This window comes from Typopeltis vanoorti, chromosome 4 (assembly GCF_054136105.1).
Source record: "Typopeltis vanoorti isolate ZY-2024b chromosome 4, IOZ_Tvanoo_1.0, whole genome shotgun sequence".
NCBI lineage: Eukaryota > Metazoa > Arthropoda > Arachnida > Uropygi > Thelyphonidae > Typopeltis > Typopeltis vanoorti.
In genome coordinates, this window is record NC_143552.1 from 117452207 (window position 1) to 117471136 (window position 18930).

Genomic DNA, 18930 nt, shown 5'->3' on the forward strand with positions numbered 1-18930 from the left:
TTTGGAGTCCTGCAGCCTCTTTCTGTTAACTGTTTTTTTTTTTTAGATGCATTGGGTTTGTAGATGGCTTAAAGTCAAATTCAGGCCCATCATTCTTTCTGAGAGTGGGTTGGATTAACATTTTACAGGCTTCTTTGAATTTTCTCGTATAAAGTTTGGGTAGAATGAAACGACTCAATGCCTTTCCAGTCAATTTTGTGACACTGACATGTTTGAAGTTCATGATCGGAAAAGCTTGATTTTTCCATAATTAAGATATTTAATGACATTTGTGATATGTTCTTATCGAGGTTGAATGTCCGGTTTTTGCTATGTAGGGAAAGTTACAGTCCATTGGATTTTGTATTTATCTAGATGGGCAAGGAGAGGAAAGTAAACCTTAAGAGCTGAGTAAACTAATTTTAAGGGGTTCGCATGCAGTCTTAATGTTATATTTTTCTATTGTTCTACTGGAATCTTATTTTTGGTGCATTCTTGAAGGATTCTGTAGATTGTTTTCCTGTTATTAACCATTCATTACAAATATTTAGCTTATTACTTAAACTTTTTAGAGATACTCAAAAGAGAAAATTGTTAGTTGTATTTCAAATACAACTAACACTTGGTTTGTGTTGACGGTGCTATGAGTTTTTGTATATGAATTTGCCAGTGAATGTGTATCTCTCTGTGTGTAGGTTTATAACAGACAAAGGATAGCCGGACGAAACATGTAGCAAGTGTATCTGAATACAACAGCATTCTAATGGATTAAATACACTGGTGAATTGGATATGAGTGTTATTTATTCAGATAACTTAGGATATCGCTGACATTATGATTTAATCGGGTCCAGAATCAGAAATCATGGTAAGTATGAAGATGTCATAGGAAAAAAATCTATGTTAAGCTTGACAAAAATTATGAAAGATAGAAATGTGAGTCAGGCCAGGAAGGTTAGAATTGTCCAACCAATTGTATTTCCAATAGTGATGTGTAGATGAGAAAGCTGGATTATCAAGAATGACAGAAAGCAAATCGATTCCTTTGAATTAATGGCTTGGCAGAGACTGTTAACAATCTCCTGGACTGGAATGATCAATAAGAAGGCTTTAGTGAATAAACAGACAGAATTCTCCTTGTAGGCAATGAGAGTTAAGCGTACGTTGATGTGTTTTGGAGACACATCATGCGAGGACATATTATGTTGGGAAAGATTAAGAGCATGAAAAGTATAGGAAGACCGCTAAAGAGTTCGATGAAAAACATAAAAGAACTTACCCACTTGAACTTACAGTTGCTGAAAGAAGGGATGAGTGCCTTTGTTTTCAAGATTGCCAAGAGTAAATACCAACTTGAACTTACAATTGCTGAAAGAAAGAACGAGAGGCAGAATAGGAAGAAGAGCCTTTGTTCATGAGATTACCAAGAGTCGAAAACGACTAGATGGTTCTTAACAACAACAACAACGACAAATGCACAATAAAATATTTACATTATAGTTATAGATATTCCAATAAACCATCATTATCGTTATAAAGCAAACCATAGAAAATGCAAAAATACAAGCACGTCGAGAATTTTGTCTTTATGTACTCAGTGCAGTAGTGAGAGTTCCAGGTAAATATTCTAATAGGAGCTGATAATTTGATTTGCCCGTTGGTCTAGCGTCCAAGGCATTGTTTAATGATTTCACCAAGCATCAGGGTGACCATGCAGCATCTGTGGATGCCCAGTGAACAGATGATTCAATCCTATCTGACGTTACAGTCCAATGTCTGCAAGATATAAAAATTGTCAAAGCCAAATCGAATTTGGTTTGAGAGTGACATTGGCGGTAAAGTGTATCAAACGTTCTATGAAAGCGATGGTCAAAGGTGTGGGTTAGATCGCGAGATTCAAGCAGAGAACGGAACTGAAAATACCAGCGAAAATTTGTGTAATGTAACGGCAGATAGGATTGAATCATCTGTTCACTGGGCACATCCACAGATGCCATATGGTTTCCCTGATGCTCGGTGATGTGTCACACCAGGCCTCTCCAGGAAGTCCTGTTCTATGTTTTTCTGAATGGTTTCAACTTTCTGAAGATCAGAAAATACTTTAACATTCTTTTGTCAATATGGATTAAGTTCTATTGATCTTTTCTAACACCCTTTTCTTTGTAAACCCCCCCCCACACACACACCACCATTTTATATGTCAGTAGCAGTTCTATTACGTGATTAGTGCGGTATCACAGTTGTAAATTTTCTTTGTATGAGCACTGTTCCAAGAAGGCAATAAATAATAAGAATAGCAATAACTGTAAAAACGTTTTTTTAAGCAGCTATCATTTTCTTATCTGACTTCTTTAGCTTCCAATTCTCACATAAGTCGCTGTTGGAAAAACAATTGCATTCAAACTCCTCAACTTTGTTCCCATGGACATTAATCCATCCTACCAGATTTAGCTAAGTCTCTGACTGTTGTCTCAGCCATTTCTAATCTTCCTCTGATGTTTTCTGAACAGCAAGTTTTCACATTTATTGCTATTTTCATGTTTTATTAGTATAAAACTTTTCCTTGTTGTGCTTGATGGATCTTCTGACTTTTCTATGTAATCTCCTATATTCTTCGGTCCCTATGTAGCTTTGTTTTGCCAACTGCCTTCTTTTGATTAGTTCCCATGTTGAATCTGATATCCATGAATCTCTTGGTCTTTTTATTGGACCAAGATACTTCCTGACTATATTCTATATTTTCACTTTGACTCCTTTCCAAAGCATTTCTGGTGAATTCGTCTTCTTAGTCTCCAAAAATCATTGAACCAAGTTGATGTTTCTTCTGAGAATTCACTAGGAATTACTCAAACATACAGTCTAGTGGGATGTGCCTGACTTCGAAGGTTTCAGATTCTGTCTTACTTTGGCTCTTACTAGCTGATTGTCTGTACTATAATCTGCTCCAGGACAAGTATGCACATCAGATATGCTTGTCTTCCACCGCTGAAGAGCCAGGATGTAATCATTCTGGAGTCTTGACCTATCAATGTTAGATAACCAAGTATAGGTCCATCGTGAGTGTCTCTGGAAGCAGATATTGGTAATATCTAATCTGTTTGCATGGGCAAATTCCAACAGTCTTTCACCACTAGTGTTATGTTCACCCAGGCCAAACATGCTACACTCTGGCCTAACTCTCATACTCTTTCCCACTTTTGTATTTAAGTCACCGAAGATGTAAAGTATGTCTCTCCTTAGTAGGCAGTCCAAAACAATCTGTAGATTTTCATAGAATTCCCCATTCTCTTCATTAGGCATATCCGTATGTGGTACATAAACTACTCCGATTGATCCATTGGTAGGCTGAGCCATAGTCTAATAGAAAGTATCCTATTAACGGAATTATAACGAAGTCTTCTTGCCTGAGCTATCATCATTACCACAGCTACCCATGATGCTTTCCTGAGTAAACTAGCTTACCATCCTTTTGAAGTGAACCGTCTCCATTCCATCTGGTCTCTGTAATTCCCAGGATGTCAATTTTATAGCTACTCATCTCTTTACAATCTCAAGAGACCCATCTATAGACCACAAATATTCCATGTGATTATGTAAAATTCCCTTCTAAGATTAATCCTATACCTTCTGTGTTCCTCATTCACAATATCACTGATTTTTGTTGGGGACTGCAATACACTTCTCGAACAAGACCCTTTGCCTAAGCCCTGAACGCGACTCTGATTATTCTGTGCGACAACTGATTCAGCATGAGATGCATTATAAGGCACAACCATATTAACATTTTGGAGTGAAATCACTGCAAGAAAAAAAGTGGTAGTGTTGCAGATGCCCTTTCCACATATCTGTAAAGATTATTCCCCCAATTCATCTCACGTTGGCCAGGTGAGTGATTTGGGACTTCCGTCTACTAGGTTAGGCAGACTCCCACTGCATAAGATGAAATGAAATAGTAAAATAGGAAAGATTCACCCTTAACCCTCGAATACTCTAATAGCATTGGAGGCTGGAGCAAGAAGAAGGAAAGAAAAAAAGGGAGGAACGCAGGTCTACATATAATATAAACAGATGTATATTACATGAAGTAAGGCTAGGTCCAGCATCAGGTACCTCGGGTTTGCCACACCCGTACTCACTAAAGTGAGCCCTTATGGATGATGGATAGGATTGAAAGAGAGGTTAAAATTGACACGAATGAGAGAGTTAGAGTATTGATCGAAAGAACAGTAATATATAACGGATGTAATGAGTGAAGATTTGGCTGTAACGAGGGAGATATCTCAGTTACGCGGAGTGATACACAGGACGAGATTGTAGCGGCAACGATGTTAAAACGTCTGGCGAGTGGGTAAACTCATATAAGAAAGAAGTGCGAAAAAAAAGAAAAACGAATGCTTGACTAAGAGAGAAGGAAAAATAAAAAAGGAAAAAATTGTTCCTCTTTTTCGAGCCTTGATAAGAGCTCATCTTGACTACTGCGCGAGATCTGGTCACCAGGGTGTCTTGGCAATGAGGAAGAGGTGGAGAGGATGATTGAGAGGAGTGACCAAGATGGTAGAAGATCGATGGGATGAACCTTACGAGAAAGGTTGAAGATTTGTGGGTTTCAGAACCTGGTTGACAGGCAGAAATGTATAATATTATCAAGATATAGACATTACTGAAAGCTTTTTACAAGATTAATACATGTGACATTTATCAGCAGTCTCTCTTCACTGGTTGCCTGAATTGTAGTGATAGGCTTGGGCCAGTTATCACTAATAATTGGCCCAAGATGGGGTCTTATCAGGCCTCGATACAGAGGCTTGATAAGACCCCATCTAGATATCTTTAACCTCTTAGATAGATTTAACCTCTTTAATCTTTACACATCTTAAGACCCCATCTCTAACGAGCAGAGACAAACAATAACTTGTTTGTCTCTGCTCATTAAAGTGTATTTCAGCAACCAAGTGATTTGTTGAGCTGATTTTGCCACTTTTGTGATGTGTCCCGTAAAAGTCAACTCCCGATCCACCAACACTCCCAAATCCCTGGCCTCGTCATTCTGCTGGAGTACAGTTCCACCAATGTGATACACTGCTGCTAAGATTTTCACCCCAAAATGCAAAATCATACATTTTTCCACATTAAATTGACATCCATTCTCCTTAGCCCAGTCCTCCAAACTATCCAAATCATCCTGCAAAATTTTGATATCCTGAGCATTCACTATTGCTCAACCCAACTTAACATCATCCACAAACGGACGCACAGTTCCTCTCAGATCCTTTCCTGCATCGTTAAAGAACAAATTAAACAGTAGTGGTCCAAGAACAGAACCCTGTGGCATACCACTTCACAGGCCGTCTTTTAGACTCTACTCCTGAATAAACAACTCTCTGATATCTCTCCATCAACCACCGTCCTATCCATCTCACCAATCCTATATCCATTCTCATATGCTGCAGTTTAATGATTAGAATTCCATGTGGTATCCTAAGGCTTTAGCAAGGTCCAGTAGAAACACTGTAAACCAGTTACCCTGATCCAGTTCAGCCATCACTGTGTTACAGAACGTGAGCAATTACTGAGGCATGGTCTACCCTTCACAAAACCATGCTGTGACCTATTCGGTATCCTATTTTCATCTATCCAATCTTGTATTTTCCACTTGACTATTTTCTCCAACACCTTGACAAGAATTCATGATATGCTGATAGGTCGGTAATTTTCATCAGCAGTCTTGGAACCTCCTTTAAGCAGTGGAACTATTTTCCCTTCATTCCACCCCCCTTGGGAGTAACCCAGACCCGAGACTCAAATTAAACAAAATAATAAAAGGCACTGACAATTCATTAGCCGCTTCTCCTACGACACGAGCTGGGATACCATCCAATCCCGCAGATGAATTGACATTGAGGTTTTGTAATAGACTATTCACCTCCACTTCATTCGCCACAATCCCCGTATAAGCTGTTGGTTCTTCCGTTTCTGCAATGTCACTACCTGGATGATATATTCTTGCAAAGTGCTCACTCAGTAATTCTACTATATCAACTGATTCGGTTATCTCCCTACCATCGGCATTCTCTGAAATCAATCTGCCATATACATTTTTTCTTTTACTTGCAACATATCTAAAAAACTGTTTGGGATTCTCTTTAGCCTGCACGGCTAATGTTCTTTCATAATCCGCTTTTGCTTTTCTTACCACACTTGTTACCCTTCTGGCGTGGGCTTTATACCGTACATGTGCTTGCAGGTCACCTTTCTCTTTAAATTCCCTCTACAGTTGTTTCTTTTTTTTTTGCAGCTCAAGCTTAATGGTGTTATTCATCCATTTAACCCCTACTTGTTTTACTATTCGGACTCTAGGTATAGAGTCAGCCATTGCCTCCTGCAAACACTTCTTAACCGCCTCCCATGCACTGTCAACATCCAGCCCTTGCAGTTTTACATGACATGGCACTGAACCAATCAAACTCCTAAGCCTGTCATACTTACCAGCCCGATAATTCCACATGTACCCCTGTCTTAATTGTAAATTCCACACCTTTAGCCAACTCACAAGTCAAGACCCTATGATCACTCTCACCAATTGGTGGCAATGTGGTCATATTTGTTACAGTCAAATCCTCAGATGTAAATACTAGGTCAAGCACTTTCTGACCTCCTCGTATTTTCCATTACATGATGTCGTAGATAGTTATCCCATAATAACCGCATAAAATCCAATTCCTTCCTCCCATGTGTCCTCTTCTCCTTCCAATCAATGTTACCATAGTTGAAATCTCCCATAAAAATTATCCTCCTTCCACTCATTTCTTCTATTTGTTTATGCATACTATCTCCACCATCTATTTCATCCCCTGGTCTATAGTAGCACCCAATTGTATATTTTGTTTTGCTAGCCTCAATCTCACACCAAATGGCCTCAAATGTGCTGTTTTCTCAATCCTGCAATTCAACTTCTATTCTCCTTCGCTGCAGCTCATCAGCTATCATCAATAATATTCCTCCCCATGTCATTCTCCCTGTCACTCCTGAACACACTATACCCCTCACATTCAATGCTACTAGCTATATCATCTTTAGTCAGTCATGTTTCACTAATGCCAATAACCTGTGGTCTGGAGGTGCAAACCAAGGCCAAAAATTCTTCCTTCTTGTTCCTAATACTCCTAGCATTAGTATAGTATACATGAATTGCAGACCCCAGTTAGCTCCATCCCTACCTTGATGCCTTATACTAACTATCCCAATTCTGATTTGTTGTCCTTCTTGTTCCTAATTCTCATAGAATTAGTATACATGAATTGCAGATCCCCGTTAGCTCCATCCCTACTTTGATGCCTTATACTAACTACCCTATTCTGATTTGTGTCTTTGTTCACTCTGGCATATTATACTCATTCATAAACTCAACTGCATCCTTAAGGTCTGCATATCTATTCCCTCCCCCCCTTAATAAATCTAGTTTCCCTGATTCTGCACATCCACTTTATTCAACAACACTTTGTCAAGTCTCCTTACACCGAATCGATTCATATGCAAACCATCTATCTCATATAGATCCTTTCACCCATCGAACTCACTCCACATGTCCACAAATTCCATACCACTCATCCTGCATAACCCACGCATAAAGTCATTTGCAATTATGGTCCTCCTTCTAAACTCTTCACTGTCACACCGCGGAAAAAAATCATCCTAACTCTCTCACTCTTCTCTTTTGCTACCTCAAACAATTCCTTCAGGCCCTCTATCATTTCCATTTTATCTCCTTTCAAATCATTCGTACCTGCCACCACTATCATTTCTTTTACCCTTTGCTTTTGCTCCCTAATTGATTCACTTACGTCCTTAATGGCCGCACCAGGTTGGTACGGTTTTGTAAAATTCTCTACTATCACACCTCGCACTAACGAATCTCCATACAGCACTTGCTCCTTCATTTTGTTTACGTTCACAATCATACTTTTTTTTTTATCCTATCATACTTTTTCTATTGGCTGGTACACTCAGTGGACATTTGTGTATATGCTCCAGCTTCCGCTCCGCTCAACCGAGCGATCTCTCACTCGTTGCATCTAGCTCATCTTTTTTATTATCTGTTAAACCATTCATTTGCTCTGTATTAATACCTTCATTCTCACTTTCAACGCCGCCCTCACAGCTCTCTGGTACAACCTCGCAATTTCTTATCATATCGCTATTTTCTACATTCTGATATTCGTCAAAAATATCACACTCACGACCTGAAACACACTTTAATTCTTCATTTTCTGTACACATTCACTCCACACATTACTCAGGGCTTCTTTCACTCTGACACTGAAGAGAGAGAGAGAAGCATGCAGTTTTCTAGTTACATGATTCACATGGGTAAAAGAAATGTCTTTCACTGAAGAGCCACTTAGTTGAAGTACCTCTTCAAGAAAATATTTTGAAGGATTAAGAAATGTTCCTTACCCAATTTTATATATATATATATGTTATATGTAGAAAGTTTTTTCACCTTGGGTATAGTATATGTTAAAGATGCCAAGCTATTTTAAACCTGGTTTTACTCCATTTCCCAAGTAACCAAACAGACAAACAAGTCAAATTTGTGCCTGCACGTATTGCAAGTCTACCTGACCTGCAAAGTAGTGCAAGTCAAGGCAACTCATGGTCAAGGTAGAATAAGCTCTGATCACTATTCTTAATATTTACCCTTAATGCAAAGCCCATCTCCTTGAGGAGATGTATGCTGCTATGTATTAGAGGCAAGGGGCCACTACCCAGACCGGTTTCGACCTTTATTGAGGTCTCATCAGTGGGAGCCAGGCTTAGGAATACCAAGATTTAAGTAATACAGATCTTATAAGTATTTTACCAAAACAAGTTACCATAAGGTGCTTTGACCTTATTAAATAAAAGTCTCAGGATGAGAGATATCTGTAGGAAGTTTTAACCTTGGGTATAATATATGTTAAAGATACCAAGCTATTTTAAACCTGCTTTTACTCCAAGTAAGCAAACAGACAAACAAGTCAAGTTTGTGACTGCACGTATTGCAAGTCTAGCTGACCCGCAAAGTAGTGCACGTCAAGGCAACTCATGGTAAAGGGAGTAAAACCAGGTTTAAAATAGCTTGACATCTTTAACACATATTACACCCAAGGTAAAAAACTTTCTACATCTATCTCTCTCATCCTGAGATTTTTATTTTTTTTTAATAAGGTCAAAGCACCTTATGGTAACTTGTTTTGGTAAAATACTTATAAGCTCTGTGTTACTTAAATCTTGGTACTCCTAAGCCTGGTTCCCACTGATGAGGCCTCAATAAAGGTCGAACCGGTCTGGGTAGTGGCCCCTTGCCTTTAATACATAGCAGCATACATCTCCTCAAGGAGATGGGCTATGCATTAAGGGTAAATATTAAGAATAGTGATCAGAGCTTATTCTACCATGAGTTGCCTTGACTTGCACTATATATATATATATATATATATATATATATATATATTATATATATATATATATATATATATATGAGGGGGAGGATTACAGAGAATAATCGGCTGTATAAGGTCATGAGTAGTACAAAAGACGGACAATAAAGGCAAACAGTACGTAAGGAAGACAAAAGCAGATTATGAGAAAAAGCTAGGTAAGTAGGTTATAGAAAATCCCAATGAGCTATTTTGCAAGTTAAAGGAAGTACTGGTATTACTGAAGTAGGTGAAATAATTTTACAAGGTGTGCCATCCGGGTAGAGATATAATAAAATATAGATGGAATTAAATTACCCCAATGGGTAGACCAGAATATGACACTGCATGGGGCAATATAATTTTGCAATGGATGGGTTTTTTCTTAGTAATTTTCTCACTTCATTATAGTGATAAATTGAGTTGGATAAAGGAAACGTCTACATAGTTATATTGCTGATCCTTGTGAAGGTATTCGACAGGATACTACTTGGAACTAGGACATATAAACTGGAGTGAATTCAGATCATTAAATTGGTGTTATGGATAATATGATGATAGGCGGATACACATTGATGAATTGAATCCAGCAGAAGGCATGTGACTAATGGTGTATTGTAGGGAACTGCACTTGTGCTACTGCTATTTAATGCCTACATTAGTTCCTATTGTTTTCTTTGATTGTTTAAAAGAAAACTTAAATTCATTACCTCCATAAAGTCATAACTCATCGTGCAAATGGTTGATCGCAGATGACATATTATTAAATAGTGATAATGAAAATATTGATCTTCAGAATAATTTGAATGGATTGGCAGTATGAAGAGATCACAAGATGTGTAATGCATTAATAGAACGTGACTACAGGAGACTTCTGTTTAGGATTAAATGCTGGTAAATTCTATTCCGGCTATGTCAGTTATTTGGAAGACATTAAGAATTGTAATAATACACTGCTTTAAAAGAAGCCTACAGACACCCATCTATGAGAAAGGTGCATCGTACCATGTAACGAGTCACGTGCATTTGCATCCAGTATAAATTTGAGGAATATATTGCTTCCAAGTAAGTGCAACTGTGTCAAGTTGAAATGGCTGTGAGGGGAGGGGGGGGGAACTGACGGAGTTTGAAAGATGCGTTGTGGTAGGATGTCATTTTGCAGTTCTATCTGTTGAGTAAATTGTTGACGAATTCAGCCATCCCAGATCAACAATCAGCGATACCATACTGACATGGAAAAAAAGGGAGTCAACTGCAAGTGCAACCTGCATTGGACGACCAACCACACTCACTGAACATGAGCATAGGATGCTACGAAGGATAATATGTAAAAAAACTCCTTCCTCAGCCGACTCGTTGAAAGCTGGGTTCCAGCCATCGACGGAAACATGAATCTGTACAAATGCTTCAACAACCGAGGCTCACAACACGGGTGTGTAGGACCGCAATATGCAAACCGCATATTACCCGAACCAACATGCAGTGACGTCTTCAGTGCCACAAAGAGGGACAGTGGGACGTGGAAGCTTGGAAAGCTTGTGTTATGGAGCGATGAATCACGCTACACTCTCTACGGAGCAGATGAAGTTGTATGGGTGTGGCAGATGCCCAGTGAATGTGTCTTACCAGGCTTAAATATGAAATATGAATAAATATGAAATTTGGAAGTGGAGGTGTGATGGAATGGTCCTATTTTTTGGTTTTGCCTTAGACATCTGTTTGTGGTTCAACAAATATTAAACTCCGAGAGGTACTGGACATTCGGTGTAATGGAATGCTTCCTATTTTGTAGCATATCTAAGGAACTGACCATTTTCTTTTTCAGAAATACAATGCACCATGTCATAAGTCTGCTGCTGTAACTGTGCCATTTGTGGACATGAAGGTCACTACAACTGACTGGCGTGCACAGAGCGATGATTCCAATCCTATTGAATATCTGTTAAATTATATTACAGCTATGCTATGTCAGTTATATAAAACACACTAATAATACACTGCTTCAAAGGAAGTCTATGGATACCATCTATGAGCAAGGTGCATCGTGCCATATAATGAGTAACGTTACTGGAGCATCGGGTGAGATCAAGGGATCTCCTCTTCACAAAAATCCAGGATCTCAATACATGCTGCCTACAGGAAGAATGGTCCAAAATTCACAATAATGGCTGTAGCAAGCGTGTGAAGGGTTTGTCAGTAGGATTGCTTCATTCATCGGAGTGAAACGGAGGTCCTACATCTTACAGATTGGCGTCATGATCCTCACACTAACGTGTCCGTTTACTGCTTGAAAGAAGTAAACTAACACTACAGTAAACCCTCGATTTAACGGACAAATAGTGGGTAAAGGGTGTCCGTTAAATCGAAAGTCCGTTAAATCGCGAATTTTTTTAAAATAAACATATCTGTAACATTATACTGCAATTTTATCAATATTAGCACTGTAATAACAAGAGAATTGTTTTTCATACAATTTTCACACTTTTAGATAAGTTAATGTGAAGTTAATGTTGAATGTTGAGGCGCTTGGTTTAGGAAGTCCTCCTATGAAAAAAACTATCAAGTTTTTTTTTTTTTGTACATTTGAATTCTGCCGTTTTTTATGATTAACTTCCTAAAATTATGAAAATGCGTGTAATAAAACTGCCGCAAAAAGTCACTCCACGCGACAAAAGAACTAATTACAGTGCGATTGATGTGATCACTTCCTAATCATTTGTCAAATATGTTTTATGAGGGGTGACTCATTTATGTAGGCTAAATTACTACAGTGTTTTTTCAACATATGATGGCCTATTCACCAAAATTTTTTAAAATTAACAGGAAATTAATAACAAAAAATAACATGTTAATTTAATTATATGCAAATCTTGGTTAAAAGCATTTTAAAATTAACAGAGTGATAATGACATACGACATACGGACCGGAAATTTTGTCCATTAAATCCGAAGTTCGTTAAATCGAGGTCCGTTAAATCGAGGGTTTATTGTATATTGTATATTTGTTTTGAATACCTCAGTTTTTTGTGAATGTGGATTGCAGCGTTTGGTGGAAAGGAGGTCATATGATACACTTTAAAATTGTTTCAAGTTTTATACGATTTATCCAGCGATTATCAAAAGAGTAGAAGGTGAGAGGGGAAGAACCACAACCCACCTGAAAGTTGTGTGAATGTGGTGAAGAGGAATGTCAGTTGTAAATTTTTTACATGAATTATTGTGGGTGAATGGAACACTTTAGCAGAGAATTTTGTTAATGCAGGGAATATGAAAGATTTCAAGATTCAGTATGATAGATATGTCAGCATTTCAATGAAACACCCACGATGAATCTGCAGAATTACATAGCGAGTGTGATAATTATTATGTTTTATTATAAAAAACCGCAACGCCTTTGAATCCTTAACAGGGAGTAGGCGAGGCCGTTTTCGCCCTATGTAACATTTTGGAGACTGAGAACAGACAGATAAATCTTCAGAGGCAAATTAGAGATAACTGGCCCAAGATTATCACTAACAATATCCAGCATCCAGTGAAGAGCGGTCGCTGACAAGTGCCGCCATTTCGTGGTTGCTAATCCTAACACCATATATTTATTGCCTGAGATTGTGTGGGTTCTTCGGTCGATTTTCTTGAGTTTACAGGACGAAAAATCTGCTTGCCCATGCCAGAGATCTACTAACTGGGGAATCAGTAAAAGAAAGGATTAGAAACTCTTCTTCTAGTTGGCGACTAGATTTGACCCTAGGTCTCCGTTTGGGCGGTCAAGCACCTAGGAGTGCACACAACACTTTAACTGGCTACACAGGCTCCATTATTATTATTATTATTATTATTATTATCATAAAAATACAACACCGAATCCCTCAAGGAGCAATATTATCACCGACACTTCAAAATATACATAAATGACATTCAAATCTTGGCCTTACAAAGTGAAATATCAATAATCAGACGACTTAGCACTACTAACATTTCACACAGACATAAACGCCGCACTCTCCAAATTACAACATGACCTAAACAAAATAACTGGCTACTTCAGTCACAATTCATAATAATAATTATGAATTGTGATAGAAGTTTGTGGGAAGTAATAATTATAAAGTACCCAGAATTATGCACCCTGCGCTACTAGCAATATTTAGTCACACATGCAATTGCATTAACCATGGAAGTTTTGACTTCTCCCATTGCTCCGAAATCACACCTCTTAACACACGCTAAATACCTCGGTTTGTACATTGATTGACAACAACCTTAAATGGACTAAACACATAGAATATCTTCATAGCAAACTATGCACTATTGCTGCAAACCTCTTCGAATCAAATGATATGATAACGACCAAAGTAAAAAAAACTCATATATCATTGAATTTGTGAAACATTATGGTATAGCTGTCCATGCAAATACAACAAACAGTCACTTAACAAATTTAGAAAAACAGTTTCAACGGTGCTTTGGAGATCGAATACGCACCAGGAAATAACCGAACTCCTAATGGCAAAAACAAATTCCTGAGTATAAAGAATCTAAGACACAAGGTACTGTTACTAAGACATTATTTCAACAACGCTTACCGGAATAACAGAGAAACGTATTGCATAACCAGATTAAACAACACACAATCATCTTCACAACCAGGCGTTATAGAAATTTGTATGGAGCAGCAATAAGGGAGCATCTTATATCCACATTACTCAACAACATGCCATATAAGATAAAACATCTAAACAGTTGCAGAACATTAAAAGCCGAACTATTGAAATTTTATCAGCACACTTAGAACTCCATCAGTTTCCATGTATTTCACATAAAACATATTAACTACAGTAACAAACGCTAATAAAAAAAAAGTTCAATTAATCGTTAATCCCACTGACTTCAGAAAAGCTGACTCAAGCTTCGAAGTCAGTGGATTACTCCGCCTTGTCATTCAACATCCATTTACTGCGAATATTAGCACGCGAAGTCATTTTCATAAATACAGTATATTTCCGTTTCATAAACCACATTACTGTACCCCCACAGATGCGAGACCCTTTGACACTTTTGCGCATGTCAGAAGAAGGAGAATCCATTCCGATATTAGGGTAATCAATGCGTTTCGTGGGATGAGTGTGAACTGCAACGTATATATACCCTCTGTCCAAAAAGAAACAGAACTTTTCGAAAATATAAGAAACTACTAGGACCACCTGTCGTATCTTTTTGTTATCGAAAGCAGCAACCCTCATTAGCGTTGTGTCAACTGTTTATGACATTTGTTTCATTAGAAGCCGAGTTATTATTATTATTATTATTATTATTATTATTATTATTATTATTATTATTATTATGTAACACCTCCAGGGAGTCCAAAGACTCATCGAGGGAGAGTGTGCCAACAGCATCGAACGACTGAACTAATTCCAACTACTAACCACGCTCAAGCTTGCTTAACTTTGCTGAGCCATTAGTAGCAGAGGCTCTCCCAATCGAACAACCTTTGCTGGCAATAGTGCAAAGAGTGACAGTGTGTTTTCAGAAGAAGGAGAATCCATTCCGATATTAGGGTAATCAATGCGTTTCGTGGGATAAGTGTGAACGGCAACGTATATACACCCTCTGTTCAAAAAGAAACCGAACTTTTCGAAAATATAAGAAACTAATAGGACCACCCGTCGTATCTTTTTGTTAGGACAAAAGCAGCTTTTCAGGTCGTCACGATATTCATGCAGTACGTGACGAATTCTCACTATCAACCGCTTCAAAACTTCGAGATAAAACTCATCACTGACCGTTTGGCCAGGCGGAACGAATTCTTTTGTGGATAATGCCCTTGGAATTAGAAACAAATCGGCATTGTCTTTAATTTTGACTTCTCCAAGAGACTTTTTTTTTCGGGTGCCCATCTTCTGGTGGTCTCCATTCAGCACCCTGAGGGTGTGTTTCGGGTCACCAGTAACGTTCGTTTCCAGGAAGTTTGAGTTCTTACGAGCGGTTTTAATGAGGTCCTTGCAGTGTTCAATTCAATACATTTTTTGGTCATCGGTCAACTTGTGGGGAACAAATCGCAAATTCAATTTACGAAGGCCCAAACTCTCGGTCAAAATGTTACGCATAGTTGATTTTGAAACCCCCAATTCATCTTCAATCGAGCTCAGGAACGATTTGAGGTTTTCTTTGATGAAATCACGCACTTTTTTTTTGGATGTTAACTTCGCTCAGTCCAGTTTTTGGACGGTCCGGCTTTTCGTCGTCATCAAGCGTGTCGCCACCACTTTGAAATCGCTTAAACCACTCGTAAATTTGAGTACAGAATAATTGTTCATCACCGTATGCTTTTTGAAACATTCAGTGCGTTTCGGTAAAACTTTTACCAAGTTTAACTCAAAAGTCAATCGCAGCTCTCTGTTTGAATTTCATTTTTTCGACCGTTCGTGAAAACACACTGTCAATCTTGGCACTATAACTCGGCTTCTAATGAAACTAATGTTGTGTCATAAACAGTTGACACAACACTAATGAAGATTGCTGCTTTCGACAACAAAAATATACAGCATATGGCGCCACTATTTTCGAAAAGTTCGGTTTCGTTTTGGACAGAGGGTGTAATTAATTTATTTTTGCAACCGAGAATTATATATGGTAAATTATCGCTATGATTATCATTAATAATAGCAATACATGGATGTTAGGGTAGCTAGGCTCTTTGCCGCCCGCATGCAATTCTATCTAAGCGCCTCTGTAACGATCCGGGAGTGTGTGATTCTTTTACGATAATATAAATTTAAATTATTTGAAATTTCTTAAATAAATTTTGACAGAATATCCACACGTTGGTTCGCTAAATGTAACGAACCAGGGGGTGTTGACTAGGTAGGACAATCGTTAAAAACCCGAATATTCAAAAAAATTCTCAAACGTTAAAGCAAATTTTGATAAAGCCACTTCACTTTAATCGTTGAATATAATGATACAGGGATTATAGCCTTCTCACCGACCCGAATCGCTAACAAAATTAAAATGAATTTTAATTAAAGTGAAAATTTATTTGAACTAAAGTTTAAAAAATTCTTGCATTTTACAAGTTACTAAATTCTTAATAACTTGTAAAAAAATTTTAATAATTTTTATAAGTGGAACTATTTTATAGGAAAATGAAAGAAACTCAAGATAGATGAGAAAATAAGAAAAGAATTCAGAAAGAATTAGAACATTTAATATTCTTCTTTCTTCTTATTGTGCTATCTTCTGTCGAAGGTCAGCGACCTCTTGGCGAACAAACTGCGCTCTTGTGCTAATCTGAGCAGTTGTGCACTGCTCTTTCCTGTCCATGTCTTGATGTTGTCAAACCATGATATTCTTTTTCTTCCTCTAGTTCCTTTGCCATCAATTCTTCCTACCAAAATAGTTCCTACCAAATAATTCCTACCAAAAACATTTAATATAAGTATTCAAAAAATAAAATCTTTACAGAATAACAGAAAATAAGTTAATTTACATAAATATACTCGAAATTTTTTTTATTAAAATTTTAGGGTGTTCTTCATTTCATATTCACAAAATTAGAAATAATGGTCTTAACGTCTAATTCCGCACATATATCGTTTTCAATAGCTATTAACGCCCAACAGGAGCCTGTGTAGCTCAGTGGATGTGGCGTTTGCATACCACGGCGCTTGGCCGCACGAAGGAAGACTTGGTTTCGAGTCTAGTCGGCGACTAGAGGAAATTTTTCTAAGCCTTTTCTCGACCGGTTCCCGAGTTAGTCGATCTCTGGCACGGGCAAGCAGGTTTTTCCTCCCGGAAACTCGAGTTTTTCGTCCTGTAAACTCAAGAAAATCGACCGTAGAACCCACATTATTTCAGACATTAAATATATTGTGTTAGGGTTAGGGACCACGAGATGGCGGCACATTTGAGCCGTCTCTCTTCACTGTGTACCGCTTAATTAGTGATAGCCTTGGGCCATCTATCTCTGATTGGTACCAGTGGAGATTGAACTGCCCACTCAGTCTCCAAAAAGTTAGATAGGGCTAAATGGCCTCGCCTACTCCCCGCATATGGGAATATAAAGGCGTTAGCTGATTTTTTTTTTTTTTTGATTAACGCCCAACTAACAAGCCCTTTTTTGTGACATACTTGTTCTTAAGTATGTTTTAATCAATTTCAACTTGGAAAAGGAACGTCCACCGCTCGCTACACTAACAGTTAAAGTTAATAGTATTCTTAAAGCAATTGAAAAGTTACGGAAAGATAAATTATTGGACACAATAAAATTAAGAATATCGAAAGGGCTTTTGAATATTTAAATTATCCTTCCGAAAAATATCCCGGAAAGCACATAACTCGTCATATAGTTCTATTACATTTACGTCTTTATTGTCGTAGTCCTTCAAGAGAATCTCTAATCGTCGCAATATTTTCGTAAATCTTCGTTATTAATTTGTAGTAATCTATACAATAAATTGAAATTATCATAATATGTTTTTAGTTGTTCAAAACGTTCTATTAACGAACACATTGCAACGTCTACAAGTGTATAAAACACATTCACTCTAAATTTATCTTCTGGCGTTTCGTCATGAAGCGCGTAGTCAAATTATCGTGTCTTCTTTCCTCGTCGAACTTTCGTACCAGTTTTAAATTCCTGTCTCCATTCACCTCTTCACTCAGTTATTTTGCCGTTTTTAGAATTTCTTTAAAATTTGTATCTGATCGATACTCTTGTAAGAATATTTTTAAGTTTTCGATAGATTCTAAAGCAAGTGTAATGTTCATATTTTTGTCTTGAAGCATTTTACTCACAGGGTTTATTCTGTTAAGTAAATCATGCCAAATTATAAGAGAGCAAATAAATTTGTAGTCCTTTATTATAGCACATAATGTTTGTGCTTCATGCTGAGTTTCTTTATTAAAATTTGCATTATTTAAAATTTCAAAAAGTGCATCATGTATTTCTCCTAACTGATATCGTAGAGGGCGGATTGCATTCATTTTACTTTCTCATAGCGTTTCTGATGGCTGTTTCAATGTTAATTTTTTTACGAACTTTAAAAGGATTGCCCAAAGTTTGTAAGAGAATGAAAAGAAATTTTATATTTCTTGAATAATTTCAAAGAAACTAATTGTATCTGCATTCACTTTGGCTGCATCGTTAATGATTAAATTTAGAGTATGAGCAGCATATGGCACGTAAAACGCTCAAGGAGTTTTGATCAAAAGCAAATTTTGGAGCCCATACTTTTTCCCTTTCATATTTGCCCCATTGTCATACCCTTGACCTCGCATGTCTTCAATGGGAATGTTCCATTTTCCCAGTTGTTCCATTATTGTTGCACATAAAGCATGTCCTGTGGAATTTGATATATCTAAAAAACGCAAAACGTTTTCCCTGATCTTGACAATTCCATTGTCACAGGAAACAAAGCAAATAATAATGGTCATTTGTTCTGTTTTACTTGCATCAGGTGTGCAGTCTAAAATTATGGAATAATGTTTAGATT